Source organism: Mesoplodon bidens (assembly GCF_964165515.1).
Source record: "Mesoplodon bidens genome assembly, contig: HAP1_SCAFFOLD_1577, whole genome shotgun sequence".
NCBI classification, from domain to species: domain Eukaryota; kingdom Metazoa; phylum Chordata; class Mammalia; order Artiodactyla; family Ziphiidae; genus Mesoplodon; species Mesoplodon bidens.
In genome coordinates, this window is record NW_027671823.1 from 4,361 (window position 1) to 27,474 (window position 23,114).

The 23,114-nt window shown below is 44.6% G+C and overlaps 1 long non-coding RNA gene and 1 pseudogene across 2 annotated transcripts; one reads left to right on the forward strand and one right to left on the reverse strand.

Annotated features, from left to right (window-relative positions):
- Nucleotides 1-8,028: 8,028 nt before the first annotated feature.
- LOC308610977 lies at nucleotides 8,029-23,097 on the forward strand. The gene is made up of 4 exons (XR_014014719.1): nucleotides 8,029-8,730; nucleotides 9,474-9,590; nucleotides 18,555-18,853; nucleotides 21,948-23,097. It is a non-coding gene; the product is annotated as an uncharacterized lncRNA (long non-coding RNA).
- LOC308610975 (protein FAM170A-like) lies at nucleotides 9,598-11,616 on the reverse strand (annotated as a pseudogene). Its single transcript has one exon. The product of its transcript is annotated as a protein FAM170A-like (transcript).
- Nucleotides 23,098-23,114: the final 17 nt, after the last annotated feature.

Consider the following 23,114-nt stretch of genomic DNA (forward strand, 5'->3'; position numbering starts at 1 on the left):
AACATAGAGAAAAATATTCTGAATGGTCAGGGGCAGTCATTGCCTTCCCCAGCCTGTCCCAGCCACTGCCTGAAAATCTGCCTGCTGTCTAGAGCTCCATTCCCAGGGCCCATCCTACAGTCTCCAGGGCCCTGGGCCTGGTAGGAGCTACTGGGCTCTAATCTGGGGCAGAGGCCTCTAGCTGGAGCTCTGGGGTGACCACCCCTCTCCCAGGGCAAGCTACTCGCCTACATTTAATGCACGCAGGCACCCCGTGGCCCGTGGCTCTCAGAGCTCCCCGCAGGACCCTGAGGCCATTTCTCACCCCCGCCCACGCGGTCTCAGTCTCTGGAAAACCCTTCCCTTCCCTTGATCTCCTTTGGGAAATTCTTCCTGTTGAAGGAATAAAACCTCCTTGCTTTCAATATGACACCATCCCTCGACAAACAGTGTTCTTTCGAAGTGCATTCCACTTGTCAAGATATTTTTCAACAGGGCCTTCAACTCATGGGGCTTCTCTTTCCACTTTGGTAAAAGAGGCCAAGCAACTCATGGGTCTCTCTCGGCATCCTTGCATCCTTCACATCCCCCACCTCATGACCCCAGGGAAAGATCCAAGAGAATAAGAGAGAAATCGGGGACTGAGAAAAGCTGCACCTCTAGGTCTGTGCAAGCAGGATGCAGCCTGCTATGAGTCCGACAAAGCTCCAGGCCCGGCTGCCCCAGGAGAGAGTCCTCAGACCAGCGGAGCTGACCTCCCATCTCCCAGGGGGCATCTGGCCGTTCTGTGCCATCTCACACCACAGGGACCCTCCGGATGGATACGGCAGCATCAGTGAGACAAGGTCTCTCGCTCCCTGCTTCACAGGTGACACGTTCTCAGTCCCCCGCTTCCTAGAGAAGGTTCAGTTTGGCAGAAACCCATGTGCCCCAGACAAGTTGCCCCCCACATACCTCCTCCGTTCTCGGCAGTTTCCTGGGACTCTTCATTTTCCAGATGTTTCCTCTTTTGTCGCCGTTCCATCGTACCAACTAGAAGTCTCCCTTAGAAGATGCCTCAAGAGATGTCCAACTCCTCCTCTTCCCTACAGGTTGGCCCTTGTTGGCTCTTGGGCAATCCGTTGAAATGATTCAGTACAAATAAAAATAGTCAAGTCTCCTAAATGGCTGAAAAACTTGTACCACTTAGTGAACCAGCAGTACTGCCTAGTGCTCACCAGGGCTGTTATGTTTGCAAGGTTGCCAGGCGCACAGCGGAATTCTGTGACCTCAGTGATGACATCAGAGCATTCGGTGGACCTAGGCTGAGCACAGTGTCTGCAATAGCACAGGCCCCATTTTCAAGAACAATTCCTTTTTCCCAGCCGAACCTTTCCCGTGAAAGGGAAAGGTTCATACCATATCTATTATAAATTGTATCATACCATGTCTATTATCAAATTAACATTTTGATTGGAGATCTTTTTTTTTTTTTAGTTTCTGCTTTATAACAAAGTGAATCAGTCATACATATACATCCGTTCCCACATCCCTTCCCGCATGCATCTCCCACCCTCCCACCCTCCCCATCCCACCCCTCCAGGCGGTCACAAAGCACCGAGCTGATCTCCCTGTGCTCTGCGGCTGCTTCCCACTATCTATCTACCTTACGTTTGGTAGTGTATATATGTCCATGCCTCTCTTTCGTTTTGTCACAGCTTACCCTTCCCCCTCCCCATATCCTCAAGTCCATTCTCAAGTAGGTCTGTGTCTTTATTCCCGTTTTACCCCTAGGTTCTTCATGACATTTTTTTTTTAAATTCCATATATATGTGTTAGCATACGGTATTTGTCTTTCTCTTTCTGACTTACTTGACTCTGTATGACAGACTCTAGGTCTCTCCACCTCATTACAAATAGCTCAGTTTCGTTTCTTTTTATGGCTGAGTAATATTCCATTGTATATATGTGCCACATCTTCTTTATCCATTCATCCGATGATGGACACTTAGGTTGTTTCCAGCTCCGGGCTATTGTGAATAGAGCTGCAATGAAGATTTTGGTACATGTCTCTTTTTGAATTATGGTTTTCTCAGGGTATATGCCTAGTAGTGGGATTGCTGGATCATATGGTAGTTCTATTTTTAGTTTTTTAAGGAACCTCCATACTGTTCTCCATAGTGGCTGTACCAATTCACATTCCCACCAGCAGTGCAAGAGTGTTCCCTTTTCTCCACACCCTCTCCAGTGTTTATTGTTTCTAGATTTCTTGATGATGGCCATTCTGATTGGTGTGAGATGATATCTCATTGTAGTTTTGATTTGCATTTCTCTAATGATTAATGATGTTGAGCATTCTTTCATGTGTTTGTTGGCAGTCTGTATATCTTCTTTGGAGAAATGCCTATTTAAGTCTTCTGCCCATTTTTGGATTGGGTTGTTTGTTTTTTTGCTATTGAGCTGCATGAGCTGTTTATAAATTTTGGAGATTAATCCTTTGTCAGTTGCTTCACTTGCAAATATTTTCTCCCATTCTGAGGGTTGTCTTTTGGTCTTGTTTATGGTTTCCTTTGCTGTGCAAAAGCTTTGAAGTTTCATTGGGTGCCATTTGTTTATCTTTGTTTTTATTTCCATTTCTCTAGGAGGTGGGTCCAAAAGGATCTTGCTGTGATTTATGTCATAGAGTGTTCTGCCTATGTTTTCCTCTAAGAGTTTGATAGTTTCTGGCCTTACATGTAGGTCTTTAATCCATTTTGAGCTTATTTTTGTGTATGGTGTTAGGGAATGATCTAATCTCATACTTTTACATGTCCCTGTCCAGTTTTCCCAGCACCACTTATTGAAGAGGCTGTCCTTTCTCCACTGTACATTCCTGCCTCCTTTATCAAAGATAAGTTGACCATGTGTGCGTGGGTTTATCTCTGGGCTTTCTATCCTGTTCCATTGATCTATCTTTCTGTTTTTGTGCCAGTACCACACTGTCTTGATTACTGTAGCTTTGTAGTGTAGTCTGAAGTCAGGGAGCCTGATTCCTCCAGCTCCGTTTTTCGTTCTCAAGATTGCTTTGGCTATTCGAGGTCCTTTGTTTCTCCAAACAAATTTTGAAAGTTTTTGTTCTAGTTCTGTGAAAAATGCCAGTGGTAGTTTGATAGGGATTGCACTGAATCTGTAGATTGCTTTGGGTAGTAGAGTCATTTTCACAATATTGATTCTTCCAATCCAGGAGCATGGTATATCTCTCCATCTATTTGTATCATCTTTAATTTCTTTCATCAGTGTCTTATAATTCTCTGCATACAGGTCTTTTGTCTCCTTAGGTAGGTTTATTCCTAGATAGTTTATTCTTTTTGTTGCAATGGTAAATGGGAGTGTTTTCTTGATTTCATTTTCAGATTTTTCATCATTAGTGTACAGGAATGCCAGAGGTTTCTGTGCATTAGTTTTGTATCCTGCTACTTTACCAAATTCATTGATTAGCTCTAGGAGTTTTCTGGTAGCATCTTTAGGATTCTCTATGTATAGTATCATGTCACCAGCACACAGTGACAGCTTTACTTCTTCTGGAGATCTTTTAATGTCTTTTCTAGAGAGATTTAATCTGAATATTTTAAATGGTCTCCAGTTTCCCTGTGGATTATTGACATTTTAAACTCTGCACTTCAATTTTCCCTCAATACGTGTAATTTTGTCACGGCTATTTCTGTACTTAAAGATGAGGAACTATATAATTGATTTCTTCATTTTTTTTCCATCTCTTTCCGAGGTACTGAATTTGATTGTGTCTTACGAATGAGTGAAAAATGTTAGTCCTTGTGTCAGGACATTGGGCCCTTTACCAAGTAACTCAACCTATCTGGCCTTCAGCTTCTGTATGTGCAATCAAGAGGCTTGGACTAGCTGACTTTTCAAATGCTGTGTTTCTTTGATTCACTCTCACTTACTGATCTGCTCCGTAAGAAGAGGGTCTGTTCTCATAAAGTAACAACAGTCTTTTCCTAACCTTGGGTTGGGCGGAGTTTAACTGGTCGTACTCAGTTTGTTAGTTCTATTTCCTTGTACGTATGCTTAGCTCTAAATAATTTATATAGCTCTTGTGACTATTTTTAGATCTTATTTTTTTCTTATTTTCTTTTACAGTTTCTAATTTGTTATCGCCAGTGTAGAGGAGCCTGATTGATTTTTAAAATTTATTGATCTTGTATGTGTGTGCCTTGTTGAACCGTCTTATTAGTTCCTGCTAGTTTATCTGTGGGTTCTTTTGGGTCTCCTAGGTAAATGAGCATAGTAAATGTAAATAATGGGTTCTTTGGATCAAGTTTATTTTCTTGCATCTATATATATAGAAGCAATATGTTGAATTGATTTAAATATTTCAATACTTACATACCTGTTATCACAATCTAACGTTCTTGATCTTCTTTTCTTTCAATCAATATTATGTTTTCAAGATTTATCCACGTGAATCCATATAGATCTAGGTCTTTGATTTTTGACCGTTTGCTATTATTTCATCACATGCGTATAGCATCATTTATTTTCCATTCAAGCATTATTGGACAATTGGATTGTTTCCCTCCCTTCTCTAGAACAAACAACGTTTCCTAGAATATCCCTGAAGATGTCTGACAGTCGAGAAGGGCCAGGCTGCCCGAAGGATTGCTACTTGCTTTTAGCCACCTTCCAACAGGCCATCTCCAGCCAGCCATTTGAAGCACAGCGGAAATGAAAACTCCCCCAAATGTGGAGATCTCAGGAGCTTCCTAGAAGGTGGGAGGTTAATGATAGGCATCCTGCTGGGATCCCAGGGGAGTCTGAGCTGGCCTGAAGCTCATCTTCCTGCTCCACCTCTCAAGAGAAATGTGGAGGAAAGAAGACTTCAAAAACTGTGAGTAGGTAGAGGGAGAGATATTGGGGGCCGAAGCTGTGACTGAGGTCTTGGAGTGGGCTGTGAGCACGCAGAGCCTCTAGAGAGCCAGGCTCTGCCTTCTGAGAACTTCTCCCCTAAGGCTGCTCCTAATTCAGGTGATACCAGCCATACAGAGCCGACTTGGCCCACACTGTCACAGAAGGCCTTATCAGAATCTCTTCTTCTTCATACCCTCTTGTGTCTGTGACTTGGTTATTGCCTTTGGTGCTCCACTGATGTGAACCACAGTCGCTCGGGGATGGAGGACACTAGTGACCCATCTTGCTCTGTGGCCTCAGTCCACAGCTTGCGGGTAAGGGAAGAGGCCAAATGAAGGTCAAGAAGGAAAGATGGAGTTTGAAGAGAAGACCTGAGTTAAGGGTGTCTTCTCAAGTCTTGATGAATGAAATGTAGCTCCAGTACCTGAAGTCCTGCTTGTTCTCAAGGCTGACCACGGGGCTGGGTGCACTCAGTGAAGGAGCCGTATACACTTAGTGTTTCCTTGCTTGCTCACACGTGCCCTCCTCTGATACACCCTCTGCAAGACTGATCTTCCCCTGAAACAACTTTCCACCTGCCACTGTCATCTCAGGAACATCTGCTTCCCCTTCCTGGTGTCCCCCTAGAATGCCATTGCAGCCAATTCATAATGTGATAATCATGCTTCTTACCATGTTCTCAGCAACTTCTGATAAATTTTATTCACTTTCTTCCATAGTCTTCACACATCAATAATCTTCCTTAACTTCCTAGCTGCAGGTTAACCCATTCGGAATCATTTCTTTTTCCTTCTCTCCTTTGGCAAATCCTTTCTATCTTTTAAGGTCTTTTTCTTGTCTCTCTACCATCCTGCCTTCCTGAACTTCTTTTTTTTCCGTTTAAGTAACCTTTCAATCTCCTTCACCAATTTCCTCATAAACATTTAGAGTTTATTCCTCACACGTTAGACAGCGGTTTACGAATGGCCAGGCATAATGGACTCAGAATGAGTTGGCACCCCCGAGGTACCTGTCTTGCTGGGGAGCCACAGGTGAAGGGCTGGCTGCTGGACACATGTTTGCATGGAGTCAGGCTGAGTGGCCTCAGGGTGTTTGCTCTGCACTTGTGTGTGTTTCTCCCTAGCTGGTTTCCTCGTCCAGCCACCTGTGACCTCCCCCCATCCAGCCCAGGGAATCCTTCTCATCACAGGGGTAGGATGTTTGTCTCATTTTCCATCACATCCTTTCCCCAAAGTTTGGTTGTGAGCTGTTCCCATTCCAAAGACCTTTCCTCTTTGAAGAGAAAAGAGAAAATCTTGTCTCTCCTTTTCTCTCACTTCACTTCTGCTCTATTATCTCCTCCGTCCAGAATGGCCCACTGACTCAAATGGGTGTAGATCCGAAGATGGCAAGAAATGCCAGCAATTCTGAGATAATAATACGGATGGATCAGGAAAACTTGAAAACCTTTATCCCGCCACATTAAACAAAACTGCACTTCCAGTGTATTCAGAGTCTCAGTGTAGACACACAAATGATATAGAAATGGAAGTACACTCAAGTTTTTCTTTCCTCCTTTCCTGATTTATTCTAATCCTCAAAGTTAACATGATGAACTATTTGTTAGGTAAAGTTTCAGACATTTTCTACACATGCACACTTTTCTTTTTCTCACACAAGAGTGTGAACTAGGTCACTTTCAACATGCTGTGATTCTGTGATTCACTGTCTCCCACCGAGTCATCCACTGATAAAGTAATCTGTTTCATGGAGAAATATTTCCAATAGGTAATAGCCAATGTCTGTGGAGTGCTTACTCTGTGTCGGTTTCTTGTAACTACTTTACAGATCTTTTGTACAACGTACCCATGGACCAGGTACAATTATAACCCCCAAGTGACAGATAAGTGCAGATAAGTACAAATAAATACAGAGGCCAAGTGACTTGCCCAAGACACTGGAGCAAATCAAAATCCATGCCTCTGTAATCATTTTGCTCTATTGCCTCTGTCTGGGAGGCTTGATGATTTGGCAACTAAAACCTTAAATATCATGTTCCATTTTTATATCTGTGACCCAAGCGTGGGGCTGTGATACGGGGTAACTAACCTGACTACTTTTGAAAACCCTTATGCACCTGGATGAAAGTAAGCCAGGGACTGCAAGCTATAGATTGAAGGTTTCCTACCAACTTTTAAAAATAGCTTCTTGAATGCAATTTATGTAATGTCAAGTCTAGGATGTAGTCCAAATAGTAACAGAAAAATGGAGCTATGTGGAAAAATACTTAAAGTTGACAAGAATTGGGAGTGTAGTATTTTTGGGGCCAGCGTGTAGACCACAGGAAAACTTGCTGTTTCCATCCCAAAGGGAAGAGCCCTATGTTGCAACTGCCAAGGTCCCTGGGGCAGCAAGTGTGCTCACTGCTTAGTAAAGAAGCATCCTGAGTTTGATAGAATCATATGGGAGCCTTACCTTTGGTTAGCAGTTCTACATTCTTGATGTAATAATATTTTCAGGGTGTGGGAGGGTATCAAGCTCTGAAAATACCCTTGGAGAGATTTGCTTATTAAGTTTGGCTTTTTCAATCTCCCTACTACTTCTTTACTAAACACCAGGCGGTTTCCTTCACTTTTCAGAACCATGTTGTTTTTCCCTTGTCTAATGAACTTTGAAATACTTTTGGATGAGCTATTAAGTTTGGAAAAAAATAAACGTCTCTTTAAAATAAGGAAGATAATAACAATGACAAGTAGAAAAAGCTCTAGAACAGAGAATATCCTCCATTCTAGCCAATGACTGGGAGTGGAAGGTTCGTGCTCGCTGTCCAGGACGTAGAAATGAAAGCTGAGGAGGCGCTGAGGCGTCTCCTGGATCTCTATAAGCCTCCATCATTTCTGCTGAGTAGGGTTGACAGATAAAATATAGGCTGTTTAGTTAAATATGAATGTCAGAAAAACAACGGGTACATTTTGAAGATAAGTATGCCCCAAATAGGACATAGGATCTACTTATAGTAAAAACAATGACTTATTATTCATGTGAAGTTCAAGTTTAACTGGGTATCCTGTATTTTTATTTACTAAATCTGCCAGCCCTACTGATGATCCACAATGGAGGCAGTTCAGGAGCGGTACATGCTGGCTCTCGGACAGTCAGAAATTGCTTCAGCAGATCGAGGTACAGTATGAAACTCTTTTTGGATGTAGCTCAGAAGCCATGGCCAGCCCTTGACTGCAAGTACTGCCTCGGGTTTGCCTGAGGTGGGGTAAACCTTCCTCTTAATGGCCTTTGGGTAAGTCTGGAAGACCATCTCCAAGGGGAGCCCCAAAGTCAGTTTCCTCCTCACAACCATGTTTCCAATTCCTGGAATTGGCTGCATGTGACTCACAAGAGATGAGGAGGTTTGTGGAAATTGGGAGTGTCATAGCTTGAACCCTTTGTAGGTAAAGTTTTGCTGTTCTGAGAGTTTGAACAGGAGCAATGTGAAAGACTCCAGGTCCCCAGGTAGATAGAAATAATCCTGTTCTACTTCTGTGTATGTGACAAGTCTCTAATAGTTCAGAGAGCAAGTATCTGGTCTTAGAAAGACTGATCCAAGCTTGGATGTTTCTGGTGACAAGGCAAGGTCCTGAGTTTCAAGTTCACCTTTTATGGTTGAGGAGACAATAAGGTGGTCAGAAGGGAAATCATGGAGGAGACCTTGGCTTCATCCATTGTGCAGGCTTGTATATGTGGTTCTATGTAGATTGTGTTTCAAAGGTGGAGCTTGTTTACAACTATGAACATTCTCCGATGTGCTTTTTGGACCTTCATTCCCAGAGCGAGAGCAGTGCCGAGGCTCTAGAAATGCCATGGATATTCTGAGCTGTCAGTGGCATTTCCCAGGTAGTGTTCCCTTGGTGCCGCTCCTTGAAATGTCCAAAGGGATTATCATCTGTCTTGTGGCGGGTCCTAGCATTGTGAAAGGAAGCTGCTGCACCTGGCTCAGAGGATTTCGGATGTGGTGGGAGGAGTAGTAGTACTACGACTCTAAATTGTATCACAGCATATCTATTCCATCTTGAGAGTGGGGTTGGGGGGTTATGAAGGGCGGCTTTTATTGTGCTTTTATACATTGTACCCTTGAAACTAATTCAATATTTTAAAATTAATTAATTTATTTTGGGCTGCATTGGGTCTTTGTTGCTGCTAGCGGGCGTTCTCTAGTTGCAGTGAGCGGGGGCTACTCTTGGCTGTGGTGCACGGGCTTCTCATTGCAGTGGCTTCTCTTGTTGCGGAGCATGGGCTCTAGGCAGGCAGGCTTCCGTAGTTGTGGCACGTGGGCTCGGTAGATGTGGCACACGGGCTCTAGAGCGCAGGCTCAGTAGTTGTGGCGCGCGGGCTTAGTTACCCCGTGGCACGTGGGATCTTCCCAGACCAGGGCTCAAACCCATGTCCCCTGCATTCGCAGGCGTATTCTTAACCACTGCTCCACCAGGGAAGCCCAATAATTCAGTTTTTTATAAAGAGAAGATTCCTAATATTATTCCAAAATTTTAAAAATATGTAGTTGGATAACACTATGAAAAATTAACTGATATATTCTTTTATTATTTCTCTTTGCTCCCTGGATTTTTTTCCCCATCCAGTCAGCTAGGCACTGTGAGTTCACTGCATTAGGAAGGTAAAGACTCAGCAGAAATGAGGGAGAAAAAAAGAAAATTCTCAGCTTTGGAATGTTCACAACGGAGGCCACAGTAGAACAGGTGAGAATTCTGTGAACAAAAGATAAATGTCGTCTCAAATGTCAAAAAGTATTCTCTGCACTGGGAGGCAGGAGGGGGAGGGAGGGAAGGACTGAAGGAGAGAGATCAGTGTGGCCAGGGACATGGAGACTGTGCTTGAGGACGATATGCCCAGGAAGAGAATCAGAATCTGGAGAAGATTCAGCCTACACGTGATCATTGCCTCCAGCCAGCACCCTCATCCGAGACCTCGGGAAATTCAGAGAGAGAGTGGGAGTACGTCAGGAGGGCCACGCGCATAGTCTGTGTGGCAGGGGTTGTGGCCATTCCCTATTTGTGAGGAGTCCCCAGCAATTTGCAGGCCTCTTCTGGAAAATGCTGGCGGACGTCTCTAGTGCTTATGTGAAAGCTTGTTCACAAACCTTGAAAGATACAGATGTAGATGACAGATAGATGCATAGATAGAACAATGTAATTAAATAAAACCTCCAGGAAAGGTTTGGAAAATGCCCTTTATTGCATAGGACGTTTCTATTGTCATATGATGTTAGACTGAGTGCCGGTCCCTTCATCCTCCTTCAGACCACGGCATTCTGTCTGCTACTATCCCGAGGGTCCTTTCTTCTCCCTGGAAGGGATAAAACAAATGAGGTAGAACAGGAAGAGACAAGAAGCACTCCAAGCTCTGCTGGTCAGGGTTACCCTCCAGCGTTGCCTTAATGCTCAGAGCCACACACACCACAGTGAGCTTGGCTCCAGATCAACTACCACGCAACGAAGGTTCTGGAACATTTCCATATCTCGGGGGACCTCATTTCCACGTGACTCTCTTTCATATTCCCCTTTGTCACAGAAGGCTAGGTCCAGTGGTCAGGGTGAGATCTCGGCTCAGGCCCAAGGCTCTCAGACCTCAAAGTTCCGGTCCTGCAAGGGCCCCTGTCCTCTCTTCAGACCACTCCTGGCTCTCTCTGCCGAGAAGGAGCCGCTGGCAGTACGTCCTCTAAGAGTTGAGGTCCGTCGTGCAGACCCTGAGAAAACTCCTAGGAAAAGGCTCCACCTTCTTGATTAAGTCAACAGAGCTCAGTGCCTTTGGTAGTGCTGGGTGTGTCCCAAGCTGATGCAACTGCAGAGCCATTAGGTCAACCAGCCCATGTGTGCGGCCCCTTCCCTTAGACTCCTCTGGGCCCTCGTGACATAGGCTCAGAAGACTGCCAGCCTCAAGCCTTACCTCTTCCAAGGGACGGCCACACCGTCTTCCAGGACTTCTTTCCCATGAATCTCAGTTGCTGTGTGGAAATCAAAAGAGAGAAAAGACCCTACCTGCAGGGTCTCTTCGGGCTGGGGCCTTCCCCCGTGGGCTGCTCTCCCTCATTCTCCTTTTCTTCTTGCTTCTCTTCCTCCTCCTCCTCCTCCTCCTCTTGCTCGGGGGTGCTCTGGATTCCACATTGCCCATCAGCTTGGCCATGGTGAGATGAAAGACACGGCAGCTGAAGCCCTCCAGGACGCCGAACTTCACGTGCTGTTGGAGCATCTCCAAGGTGGGGAAGACCCGGCAGCAAGCCATGCACCTGAAGCCGGTCTCCATGGTCACCATCCAGTCCGGTGTCTTGGCGCTGGGTCTCTCCTCGACGGCAGGTGACCCTGATGGGCTGCCTGGCTCTGCCCTTTCCTCATACTCTTTCTCCTCCCCAGTGGGCTCACTGTCAGACAGGAGGCGTTCGGTGGACACATCAGAAGAGGGGTCAGTGGCTACTGCGCACACATCCTCAGGAAGGGTCACTTCTTCTATCCTCAGCTGCTTTTCAGGCAACTCCAAGGGTTTCTTTGTCTTCCAGGAGACAGCGACACCCTTGTTCACTTGGACCTGCATGTAGTATATTTTCATGCCCCTTTCCTCTTTGTCTGGGTGCAGATAGTTCTTACAGGGTGAAGAGGGTGAGGAGGAGACACAGTATGATGGGGAAGCGGTCTCTCCTTCTTCCTGATCCTGGGCTAGGGGTGCTCTAGGCTGGGCAGTGTCTCGATGAAATCTCCGGATTCCTGAAAAAGGAAATTAAAAACATAATAACATGCATGGGCCATGCCGGAAGCTGAGGGAGCAGGTGTGGTAGACGAGAGAGGGACATTTGCATGACATAGCTATGTCGTGAGCTTGGTGTCTGTTGGCCGTAGGACGGAGTGGTGTATCTGGTGTCATCTGTGGGCTTTTCATGTGCGTGGGGGGGATACTGGAGCGGTGTCTGTATACAGGGGTGTGGAGTATGGTGGTGAGGGCTGTGGTATGTGAGGGATGCGGCTGGATGCGTGTACGACGAGGAGTGTGAGTTTGGGAATATCGGTGGTGCATTCCTTGTGGAATGGGGCTGTGGTGCAGGAGAGGAGCATTGTGGATCACGTGCTTGGGGTTTATGTGTGCACTGAGAAGGGCTGTGCCTGGAGGGCGCATGTATGTGTGAGCTGTGTGGACCTGAGCTGGATGGTCCTGCTCTGAGCCTGGAGGTCTATGATGCAGAACTCTGTCCTTCTCTGGAAGCAAAGGCCAAGACAAAGCCTACATTTTCCTCTGAAGATGCTTAATCTGGTCCCTCTTCCCTCCACCTCAAGCCCAGACCTTTCCGGCCCCTGCTCCTTGACTTCCCCACCATGGTAGTAGCAGTATTCACACACACACACACACACACACACACACACACACACACACACACACACACACTCAGCTGGCATCCACGCCCTCGTAACAGCTCAGCCATCCTGCCCAGGCTCTTCCACAGAGCCCTCATCACCTCTGATGACCCTGGGTTTCCTCTCAGCCTCCCTGGGATCTGTGTGCCTCCTGCCTCACAGCCAAGCACCCCCTCACCTGAGGAGCCCCGCGCCCTTACCAGCGTAGAGGAGCTTGCGTGGAGTAGAAGTACAGAAGAAGTATTTAGAGGCAGAGGAGACCTCCCCTGCCCCTGGGCTGCAGCCTTGGGCCACCACAGTGGATCCAAGCCGAGGGGGATCCTCTTGTGACTTCGAGATTCCTGAGGGAGGAATGAAAGGCTCAGGGTGGGTTCATCGGTCCTCTGTCCACAAATATTTACTGAGTGTGTGACACGTGTCAGGTGCAGTGAATACAGTTGAGAGTGTGGTTCCCAGTGGATACTCCAGGATTTAATTCCAATCAATACTTATTCTCTCACTGTCTTGTTGGTAATGTAGGCGTCGGTGGTGACTGTGAGTGTGTGGGAAGAGTGAGTGATGTGTATCAGTTATGTCTGTGGTGAGTGTGGGGTTGGCGTGGGGAGCACAGTGCAGATGTGTCTATCTGTGTCTGTGGCCTTTGTGTGCATGGTTTCTGTTCACAAGTCAGGAATTCTGGGACATGTAACTTTTCCTCATTACATGGTGTGGCTTGTATTTATGGTGTGTGTTCATTCATTCATTCACCAAGATTCAGTGAGCAGCTACTCCTGTGTATCCGGCACTCTTCCATTGTTGTAGTCTCTGGTAATGCTGCACATTCTAGTAGGGGAAGACACACACTAAACAAAACTAGAATAAATATATAATACATCAGCTGGTGGTAAGTTTATAAGGGTTGCCAGACTTAGCGAACAAAAATACAGGGCACCCAGTTAAATTTCAGTTTCAGATAAACCCAGAATAATTTTTTAGGGTAAGTATTCCCATGCAGTATTTGGTCTGACTTATTTTGAGTGTAAGTATGGCCCATACAATATTTGGGACATCCTGATACTGAAACATTACTTGTTGTTGATCTGGAATTCAAATTGAACTGGATAGCCCATATTTTCTCTGGCAACCCTGACATGGGTTAGTGAGACTGTGGTTTACTGTGGTTTGTACAAAGCGGGTATGGCATTACTCAAGAATGTGTTGTAAGTGTGGTGTGTATGACACGTGACTGGTTTTTATAGAGGTATTTAGAGATGGCTGCATTTAGCTGTGTTTGTGTGAGAGTTGAGGAGATACATATATATATAGTGTGTGTGTGTGTGTGTGTCATATATAGATAGTGTGTGTGTCTATATACATATCTCATCTCCAGTGTTTGGTGTTGGAGGAAAGGATTGTGGTACAGGTGGGTTGTACGAGAACGTAGTACAAGAGGGATGCGTGTATATACCTCCATGTGCTGTGTGTGGTTTAATAAGGAAGTTATATGTGGGGTGTGTGATATTTTTGCTGTATCAGAGTGTACATGGGTGTATGAGTTACTGTCTCATAAAACACCCCTAACAAGACTTCTGTATACACTCTTACGTGCACCGAGTGTCAGCCAGGTCCAGGCAGGGTGACAAGAACTTTACCACGCAGACTTTCTATCTGGTAAGCACTCTACCCCCATTCATCCCGCTCTTCTCTGCAATACCACAAACACACAGACACACACACACTCACACACACACACACACTCACACACCCACACACACAGAGGAACATAGAGAAAAATATTCTGAATGGTCAGGGGCAGTCATTGCCTTCCCCAGCCTGTCCCAGCCACTGCCTGAAAATCTGCCTGCTGTCTAGAGCTCCATTCCCAGGGCCCATCCTACAGTCTCCAGGGCCCTGGGCCTGGTAGGAGCTACTGGGCTCTAATCTGGGGCAGAGGCCTCTAGCTGGAGCTCTGGGGTGACCACCCCTCTCCCAGGGCAAGCTACTCGCCTACATTTAATGCACGCAGGCACCCCGTGGCCCGTGGCTCTCAGAGCTCCCCGCAGGACCCTGAGGCCATTTCTCACCCCCGCCCACGCGGTCTCAGTCTCTGGAAAACCCTTCCCTTCCCTTGATCTCCTTTGGGAAATTCTTCCTGTTGAAGGAATAAAACCTCCTTGCTTTCAATATGACACCATCCCTCGACAAACAGTGTTCTTTCGAAGTGCATTCCACTTGTCAAGATATTTTTCAACAGGGCCTTCAACTCATGGGGCTTCTCTTTCCACTTTGGTAAAAGAGGCCAAGCAACTCATGGGTCTCTCTCGGCATCCTTGCATCCTTCACATCCCCCACCTCATGACCCCAGGGAAAGATCCAAGAGAATAAGAGAGAAATCGGGGACTGAGAAAAGCTGCACCTCTAGGTCTGTGCAAGCAGGATGCAGCCTGCTATGAGTCTGACAAAGCTCCAGGCCCGGCTGCCCCAGGAGAGAGTCCTCAGACCAGCGGAGCTGACCTCCCATCTCCCAGGGGGCATCTGGCCGTTCTGTGCCATCTCACACCACAGGGACCCTCCGGATGGATACGGCAGCATCAGTGAGACAAGGTCTCTCGCTCCCTGCTTCACAGGTGACACGTTCTCAGTCCCCCGCTTCCTAGAGAAGGTTCAGTTTGGCAGAAACCCATGTGCCCCAGACAAGTTGCCCCCCACATACCTCCTCCGTTCTCGGCAGTTTCCTGGGACTCTTCATTTTCCAGATGTTTCCTCTTTTGTCGCCGTTCCATCGTACCAACTAGAAGTCTCCCTTAGAAGATGCCTCAAGAGATGTCCAACTCCTCCTCTTCCCTACAGGTTGGCCCTTGTTGGCTCTTGGGCAATCCGTTGAAATGATTCAGTACAAATAAAAATAGTCAAGTCTCCTAAATGGCTGAAAAACTTGTACCACTTAGTGAACCAGCAGTACTGCCTAGTGCTCACCAGGGCTGTTATGTTTGCAAGGTTGCCAGGCGCACAGCGGAATTCTGTGACCTCAGTGATGACATCAGAGCATTCGGTGGACCTAGGTTGAGCACAGTGTCTGCAATAGCACAGGCCCCATTTTCAAGAACAATTCCTTTTTCCCAGCCGAACCTTTCCCGTGAAAGGGAAAGGTTCATACCATATCTATTATAAATTGTATCATACCATGTCTATTATCAAATTAACATTTTGATTGGAGATCTTTTTTTTTTTTTAGTTTCTGCTTTATAACAAAGTGAATCAGTCATACATATACATCCGTTCCCACATCCCTTCCCGCATGCATCTCCCACCCTCCCACCCTCCCCATCCCACCCCTCCAGGCGGTCACAAAGCACCGAGCTGATCTCCCTGTGCTCTGCGGCTGCTTCCCACTATCTATCTACCTTACGTTTGGTAGTGTATATATGTCCATGCCTCTCTTTCGTTTTGTCACAGCTTACCCTTCCCCCTCCCCATATCCTCAAGTCCATTCTCAAGTAGGTCTGTGTCTTTATTCCCGTTTTACCCCTAGGTTCTTCATGACATTTTTTTTTTAAATTCCATATATATGTGTTAGCATACGGTATTTGTCTTTCTCTTTCTGACTTACTTGACTCTGTATGACAGACTCTAGGTCTCTCCACCTCATTACAAATAGCTCAGTTTCGTTTCTTTTTATGGCTGAGTAATATTCCATTGTATATATGTGCCACATCTTCTTTATCCATTCATCCGATGATGGACACTTAGGTTGTTTCCAGCTCCGGGCTATTGTGAATAGAGCTGCAATGAAGATTTTGGTACATGTCTCTTTTTGAATTATGGTTTTCTCAGGGTATATGCCTAGTAGTGGGATTGCTGGATCATATGGTAGTTCTATTTTTAGTTTTTTAAGGAACCTCCATACTGTTCTCCATAGTGGCTGTACCAATTCACATTCCCACCAGCAGTGCAAGAGTGTTCCCTTTTCTCCACACCCTCTCCAGTGTTTATTGTTTCTAGATTTCTTGATGATGGCCATTCTGATTGGTGTGAGATGATATCTCATTGTAGTTTTGATTTGCATTTCTCTAATGATTAATGATGTTGAGCATTCTTTCATGTGTTTGTTGGCAGTCTGTATATCTTCTTTGGAGAAATGCCTATTTAAGTCTTCTGCCCATTTTTGGATTGGGTTGTTTGTTTTTTTGCTATTGAGCTGCATGAGCTGTTTATAAATTTTGGAGATTAATCCTTTGTCAGTTGCTTCATTTGCAAATATTTTCTCCCATTCTGAGGGTTGTCTTTTGGTCTTGTTTATGGTTTCCTTTGCTGTGCAAAAGCTTTGAAGTTTCATTGGGTCCCATTTGTTTATCTTTGTTTTTATTTCCATTTCTCTAGGAGGTGGGTCCAAAAGGATCTTGCTGTGATTTATGTCATAGAGTGTTCTGCCTATGTTTTCCTCTAAGAGTTTGATAGTTTCTGGCCTTACATGTAGGTCTTTAATCCATTTTGAGCTTATTTTTGTGTATGGTGTTAGGGAATGATCTAATCTCATACTTTTACATGTCCCTGTCCAGTTTTCCCAGCACCACTTATTGAAGAGGCTGTCCTTTCTCCACTGTACATTCCTGCCTCCTTTATCAAAGATAAGTTGACCATGTGTGCGTGGGTTTATCTCTGGGCTTTCTATCCTGTTCCATTGATCTATCTTTCTGTTTTTGTGCCAGTACCACACTGTCTTGATTACTGTAGCTTTGTAGTGTAGTCTGAAGTCAGGGAGCCTGATTCCTCCAGCTCCGTTTTTCGTTCTCAAGATTGCTTTGGCTATTCGAGGTCCTTTGTTTCTCCAAACAAATTTTGAAAGTTTTTGTTCTAGTTCTGTGAAAAATGCCAGTGGTAGTTTGATAGGGATTGCACTGAATCTGTAGATTGCTTTGGGTAGTAGAGTCATTTTCACAATATTGATTCTTCCAATCCAGGAGCATGGTATATCTCTCCATCTATTTGTATCATCTTTAATTTCTTTCATCAGTGTCTTATAATTCTCTGCATACAGGTCTTTTGTCTCCTTAGGTAGGTTTATTCCTAGATAGTTTATTCTTTTTGTTGCAATGGTAAATGGGAGTGTTTTCTTGATTTCATTTTCAGATTTTTCATCATTAGTGTACAGGAATGCCAGAGGTTTCTGTGCATTAGTTTTGTATCCTGCTACTTTACCAAATTCATTGATTAGCTCTAGGAGTTTTCTGGTAGCATCTTTAGGATTCTCTATGTATAGTATCATGTCACCAGCACACAGTGACAGCTTTACTTCTTCTGGAGATCTTTTAATGTCTTTTCTAGAGAGATTTAATCTGAATATTTTACATGGTCTCCAGCTTCCCTGTGGATTATTGACATTTTAAACTCTGCACTTCAATTTTCCCTCAATACGTGTAATTTTGTCACGGCTATTTCTGTACTTAAAGATGAGGAACTATATAATTGATTTCTTCATTTTTTTTCCATCTCTTTCCGAGGTACTGAATTTGATTGAGTCTTACGAATGAGTGAAAAATGTTAGTCCTTGAGTCAGGACATTGGGCCCTTTACCAAGTAACTCAACCTATCTGGCCTTCAGCTTCTGTATGTGCAATCAAGAGGCTTGGACTAGCTGACTTTTCAAATGCTGTGTTTCTTTGATTCACTCTCACTTACTGATCTGCTCCTTAAGAAGAGGGTCTGTTCTCATAAAGTAACAACAGTCTTTTCCTAACCTTGGGTTGGGCGGAGTTTAACTGGTCGTACTCAGTTTGTTAGTTCTATTTCCTTGTACGTATGCTTAGCTCTAAATAATTTATATAGCTCTTGTGACTATTTTTAGATCTTATTTTTTTCTTATTTTCTTTTACAGTTTCTAATTTGTTATCGCCAGTGTAGAGGAGCCTGATTGATTTTTAAAATTTATTGATCTTGTATGTGTGTGCCTTGTTGAACCGTCTTATTAGTTCCTGCTAGTTTATCTGTGGGTTCTTTTGGGTCTCCTAGATAAATGAGCATAGTAAATGTAAATAATGTGTTCTTTGGATCAAGTTTATTTTCTTGCATCTACATATATAGAAGCAATATGTTGAATTGATTTAAATATTTCAATACTTACATACCTGTTATCACAATCTAACGTACTTGATCTTCTTTTCTTTCAATCAATATTATGTTTTCAAGATTTATCCACGTGAATCCATATAGATCTAGGTCTTTGATTTTTGACCGTTTGCTATTATTTCATCACATGCGTATAGCATCATTTATTTTCCATTCAAGCATTATTGGACAATTGGATTGTTTCCCTCCCTTCTCTAGAACAAACAACGTTTCCTAGAATATCCCTGAAGATGTCTGACAGTCGAGAAGGGCCAGGCTGCCCGAAGGATTGCTACTTGCTTTTAGCCACCTTCCAACAGGCCATCTCCAGCCAGCCATTTGAAGCACAGTGGAAATGAAAACTCCCCCAAATGTGGAGATCTCAGGAGCTTCCTAGAAGGTGGGAGGTTAATGATAGGCATCCTGCTGGGATCCCAGGGGAGTCTGAGCTGGCCTGAAGCTCATCTTCCTGCTCCACCTCTCAAGAGAAATGTGGAGGAAAGAAGACTTCAAAAACTGTGCGTAGGTAGAGGGAGAGATATTGGGGGCCGAAGCTGTGACTGAGGTCTTGGAGTGGGCTGTGAGCACACAGAGCCTCTAGAGAGCCAGGCTCTGCCTTCTGAGAACTTCTCCCCTAAGGCTGCTCCTAATTCAGGTGATACCAGCCATATAGAGCCGACTTGGCCCACACTGTCACAGAAAGCCTTATCAGAATCTCTTCTTCTTCATACCCTCTTGTGTCTGTGACTTGGTTATTGCCTTTGGTGCTCCACTGATGTGAACCACAGTCGCTCGGGGATGGAGGACACTAGTGACCCATCTTGCTCTGTGGCCTCAGTCCACAGCTTGCGGGTAAGGGAAGAGGCCAAATGAAGGTCAAGAAGGAAAGATGGAGTTTGAAGAGAAGACCTGAGTTAAGGGTGTCTTCTCAAGTCTTGATGAATGAAATGTAGCTCCAGTACCTGAAGTCCTGCTTGTTCTCAAGGCTGACCACGGGGCTGGGTGCACTCAGTGAAGGAGCCGTATACACTTAGTGTTTCCTTGCTTGCTCACACGTGCCCTCCTCTGATACACCCTCTGCAAGACTGATCTTCCCCTGAAACAACTTTCCACCTGCCACTGTCATCTCAGGAACATCTGCTTCCCCTTCCTGGTGTCCCCCTAGAATGCCATTGCAGCCAATTCATAATGTGATAATCATGCTTCTTACCATATTCTCAGCAACTTCTGATAAATTTTATTCACTTTCTTCCATAGTCTTCACACATCAATAATCTTCCTTAACTTCCTAGCTGCAGGTTAACCCATTCGAATCATTTCTTTTTCCTTCTCTCCTTTGGCAAATCCTTTCTATCTTTTAAGGTCTTTTTCTTGTCTCTCTACCATCCTGCCTTCCTGAACTTCTTTTTTTTTCCGTTTAAGTAACCTTTCAATCTCCTTCGCCAATTTCCTCATAAACATTTAGAGTTTATTCCTTACACGTTAGACAGCGGTTTACGAATGGCCAGGCATAATGGACTCAGAATGAGTTGGCACCCCCGAGGTACCTGTCTTGCTGGGGAGCCACAGGTGAAGGGCTGGCTGCTGGACACATGTTTGCATGGAGTCAGGCTGAGTGGCCTCAGGGTGTTTGCTCTGCACTTGTGTGTGTTTCTCCCTAGCTGGTTTCCTCGTCCAGCCACCTGTGACTTCCCTCCATCCAGCCCAGGGAATCCTTCTCATCACAGGGGTAGGATGTTTGTCTCATTTTCCATCACATCCTTTCCCCAAAGTTTGGTTGTGAGTTGTTCCCATTCCAAAGACCTTTCCTCTTTGAAGAGAAAAGAGAAAATCTTGTCTCTCCTTTTCTCTCACTTCACTTCTGCTCTATTATCTCCTCCGTCCAGAATGGCCCACTGACTCAAATGGGTGTAGATCCGAAGATGGCAAGAAATGCCAGCAATTCTGAGATAATAATACGGATGGATCAGGAGAACTTGAAAACCTTTATCCCGCCACATTAAACAAAACTGCACTTCCAGTGTATTCAGAGTCTCAGTGTAGACACACAAGTGATAGAGAAATGGAAGTACACTCAAGTTTTTCTTCCCTCCTTTCCTGATTTATTCTAATCCTCAAAGTTAACATGATGAACTATTTGTTAGGTAAAGTTTCAGACATTTTCTACACATGCACACTTTTCTTTTTCTCACACAAGAGTGTGAACTAGGTCACTTTCAACATGCTGTGATTCTGTGATTCACTCTCTCCCACCGAGTCACCCACTGATAAAGTAATCTGTTTCATGGAGAAATATTTCCAATAGGTAATAGCCAATGTCTGTGGAGTGCTTACTCTGTGTCGGTTTCTTGTAACTACTTTACAGATCTTTTGTACAACGTACCCATGGACCAGGTACAATTATAACCCCCAAGTGACAGATAAGTGCAGATAAGTACAAATAAATACAGAGGCCAAGTGACTTGCCCAAGACACTGGAGCAAATCAAAATCCATGCCTCTGTAATCATTTTGCTCTATTGCCTCTGTCTGGGAGGCTTGATGATTTGGCAACTAAAACCTTAAATATCATGTTCCATTTTTATATCTGTGACCCAAGCGTGGGGCTGTGATACGGGGTAACTAACCTGACTACTTTTGAAAACCCTTATGCACCTGGATGAAAGTAAGCCAGGGACTGCAAGCTATAGATTGAAGGTTTCCTACCAACTTTTAAAAATAGCTTCTTGAATGCAATTTATGTAATGTCAAGTCTAGGATGTAGTCCAAATAGTAACAGAAAAATGGAGCTATGTGGAAAAATACTTAAAGTTGACAAGAATTGGGAGTGTAGTATTTTTGGGGCCAGCGTGTAGACCACAGGAAAACTTGCTGTTTCCATCCCAAAGGGAAGAGCCCTATGTTGCAACTGCCAAGGTCCCTGGGGCAGCAAGTGTGCTCACTGCTTAGTAAAGAAGCATCCTGAGTTTGATAGAATCATATGGGAGCCTTACCTTTGGTTAGCAGTTCTACATTCTTGATGTAATAATATTTTCAGGGTGTGGGAGGGTATCAAGCTCTGAAAATACCCTTGGAGAGATTTGCTTATTAAGTTTGGCTTTTTCAATCTCCCTACTACTTCTTTACTAAACACCAGGCGGTTTCCTTCACTTTTCAGAACCATGTTGTTTTTCCCTTGTCTAATGAACTTTGAAATACTTTTGGATGAGCTATTAAGTTTGGAAAAAAATAAACGTCTCTTTAAAATAAGGAAGATAATAACAATGACAAGTAGAAAAAGCTCTAGAACAGAGAATATCCTCCATTCTAGCCAATGACTGGGAGTGGAAGGTTCGTGCTCGCTGTCCAGGACGTAGAAATGAAAGCTGAGGAGGCGCTGAGGCGTCTCCTGGATCTCTATAAGCCTCCATCATTTCTGCTGAGTAGGGTTGACAGATAAAATATAGGCTGTTTAGTTAAATATGAATGTCAGAAAAACAACGGGTACATTTTGAAGATAAGTATGCCCCAAATAGGACATAGGATCTACTTATAGTAAAAACAATGACTTATTATTCATGTGAAGTTCAAGTTTAACTGGGTATCCTGTATTTTTATTTACTAAATCTGCCAGCCCTACTGATGATCCACAATGGAGGCAGTTCAGGAGCGGTACATGCTGGCTCTCGGACAGTCAGAAATTGCTTCAGCAGATCGAGGTACAGTATGAAACTCTTTTTGGATGTAGCTCAGAAGCCATGGCCAGCCCTTGACTGCAAGTACTGCCTCGGGTTTGCCTGAGGTGGGGTAAACCTTCCTCTTAATGGCCTTTGGGTAAGTCTGGAAGACCATCTCCAAGGGGAGCCCCAAAGTCAGTTTCCTCCTCACAACCATGTTTCCAATTCCTGGAATTGGCTGCATGTGACTCACAAGAGATGAGGAGGTTTGTGGAAATTGGGAGTGTCATAGCTTGAACCCTTTGTAGGTAAAGTTTTGCTGTTCTGAGAGTTTGAACAGGAGCAATGTGAAAGACTCCAGGTCCCCAGGTAGATAGAAATAATCCTGTTCTACTTCTGTGTATGTGACAAGTCTCTAATAGTTCAGAGAGCAAGTATCTGGTCTTAGAAAGACTGATCCAAGCTTGGATGTTTCTGGTGACAAGGCAAGGTCCTGAGTTTCAAGTTCACCTTTTATGGTTGAGGAGACAATAAGGTGGTCAGAAGGGAAATCACGGAGGAGACCTTGGCTTCATCCATTGTGCAGGCTTGTATATGTGGTTCTATGTAGATTGTGTTTCAAAGGTGGAGCTTGTTTACAACTATGAACATTCTCCGATGTGCTTTTTGGACCTTCATTCCCAGAGCGAGAGCAGTGCCGAGGCTCTAGAAATGCCATGGATATTCTGAGCTGTCAGTGGCATTTCCCAGGTAGTGTTCCCTTGGTGCCGCTCCTTGAAATGTCCAAAGGGATTATCATCTGTCTTGTGGCGGGTCCTAGCATTGTGAAAGGAAGCTGCTGCACCTGGCTCAGAGGATTTCGGATGTGGTGGGAGGAGTAGTAGTACTACGACTCTAAGTTGTATCACAGCATATCTATTCCATCTTGAGAGTGGGGTTGGGGGGTTATGAAGGGGGGCTTTTATTGTGCTTTTATACATTGTACCCTTGAAACTAATTCAATATTTTAAAATTAATTAATTTATTTTGGGCTGCATTGGGTCTTTGTTGCTGCTAGCGGGCGTTCTCTAGTTGCAGTGAGCGGGGGCTACTCTTGGCTGTGGTGCACGGGCTTCTCATTGCAG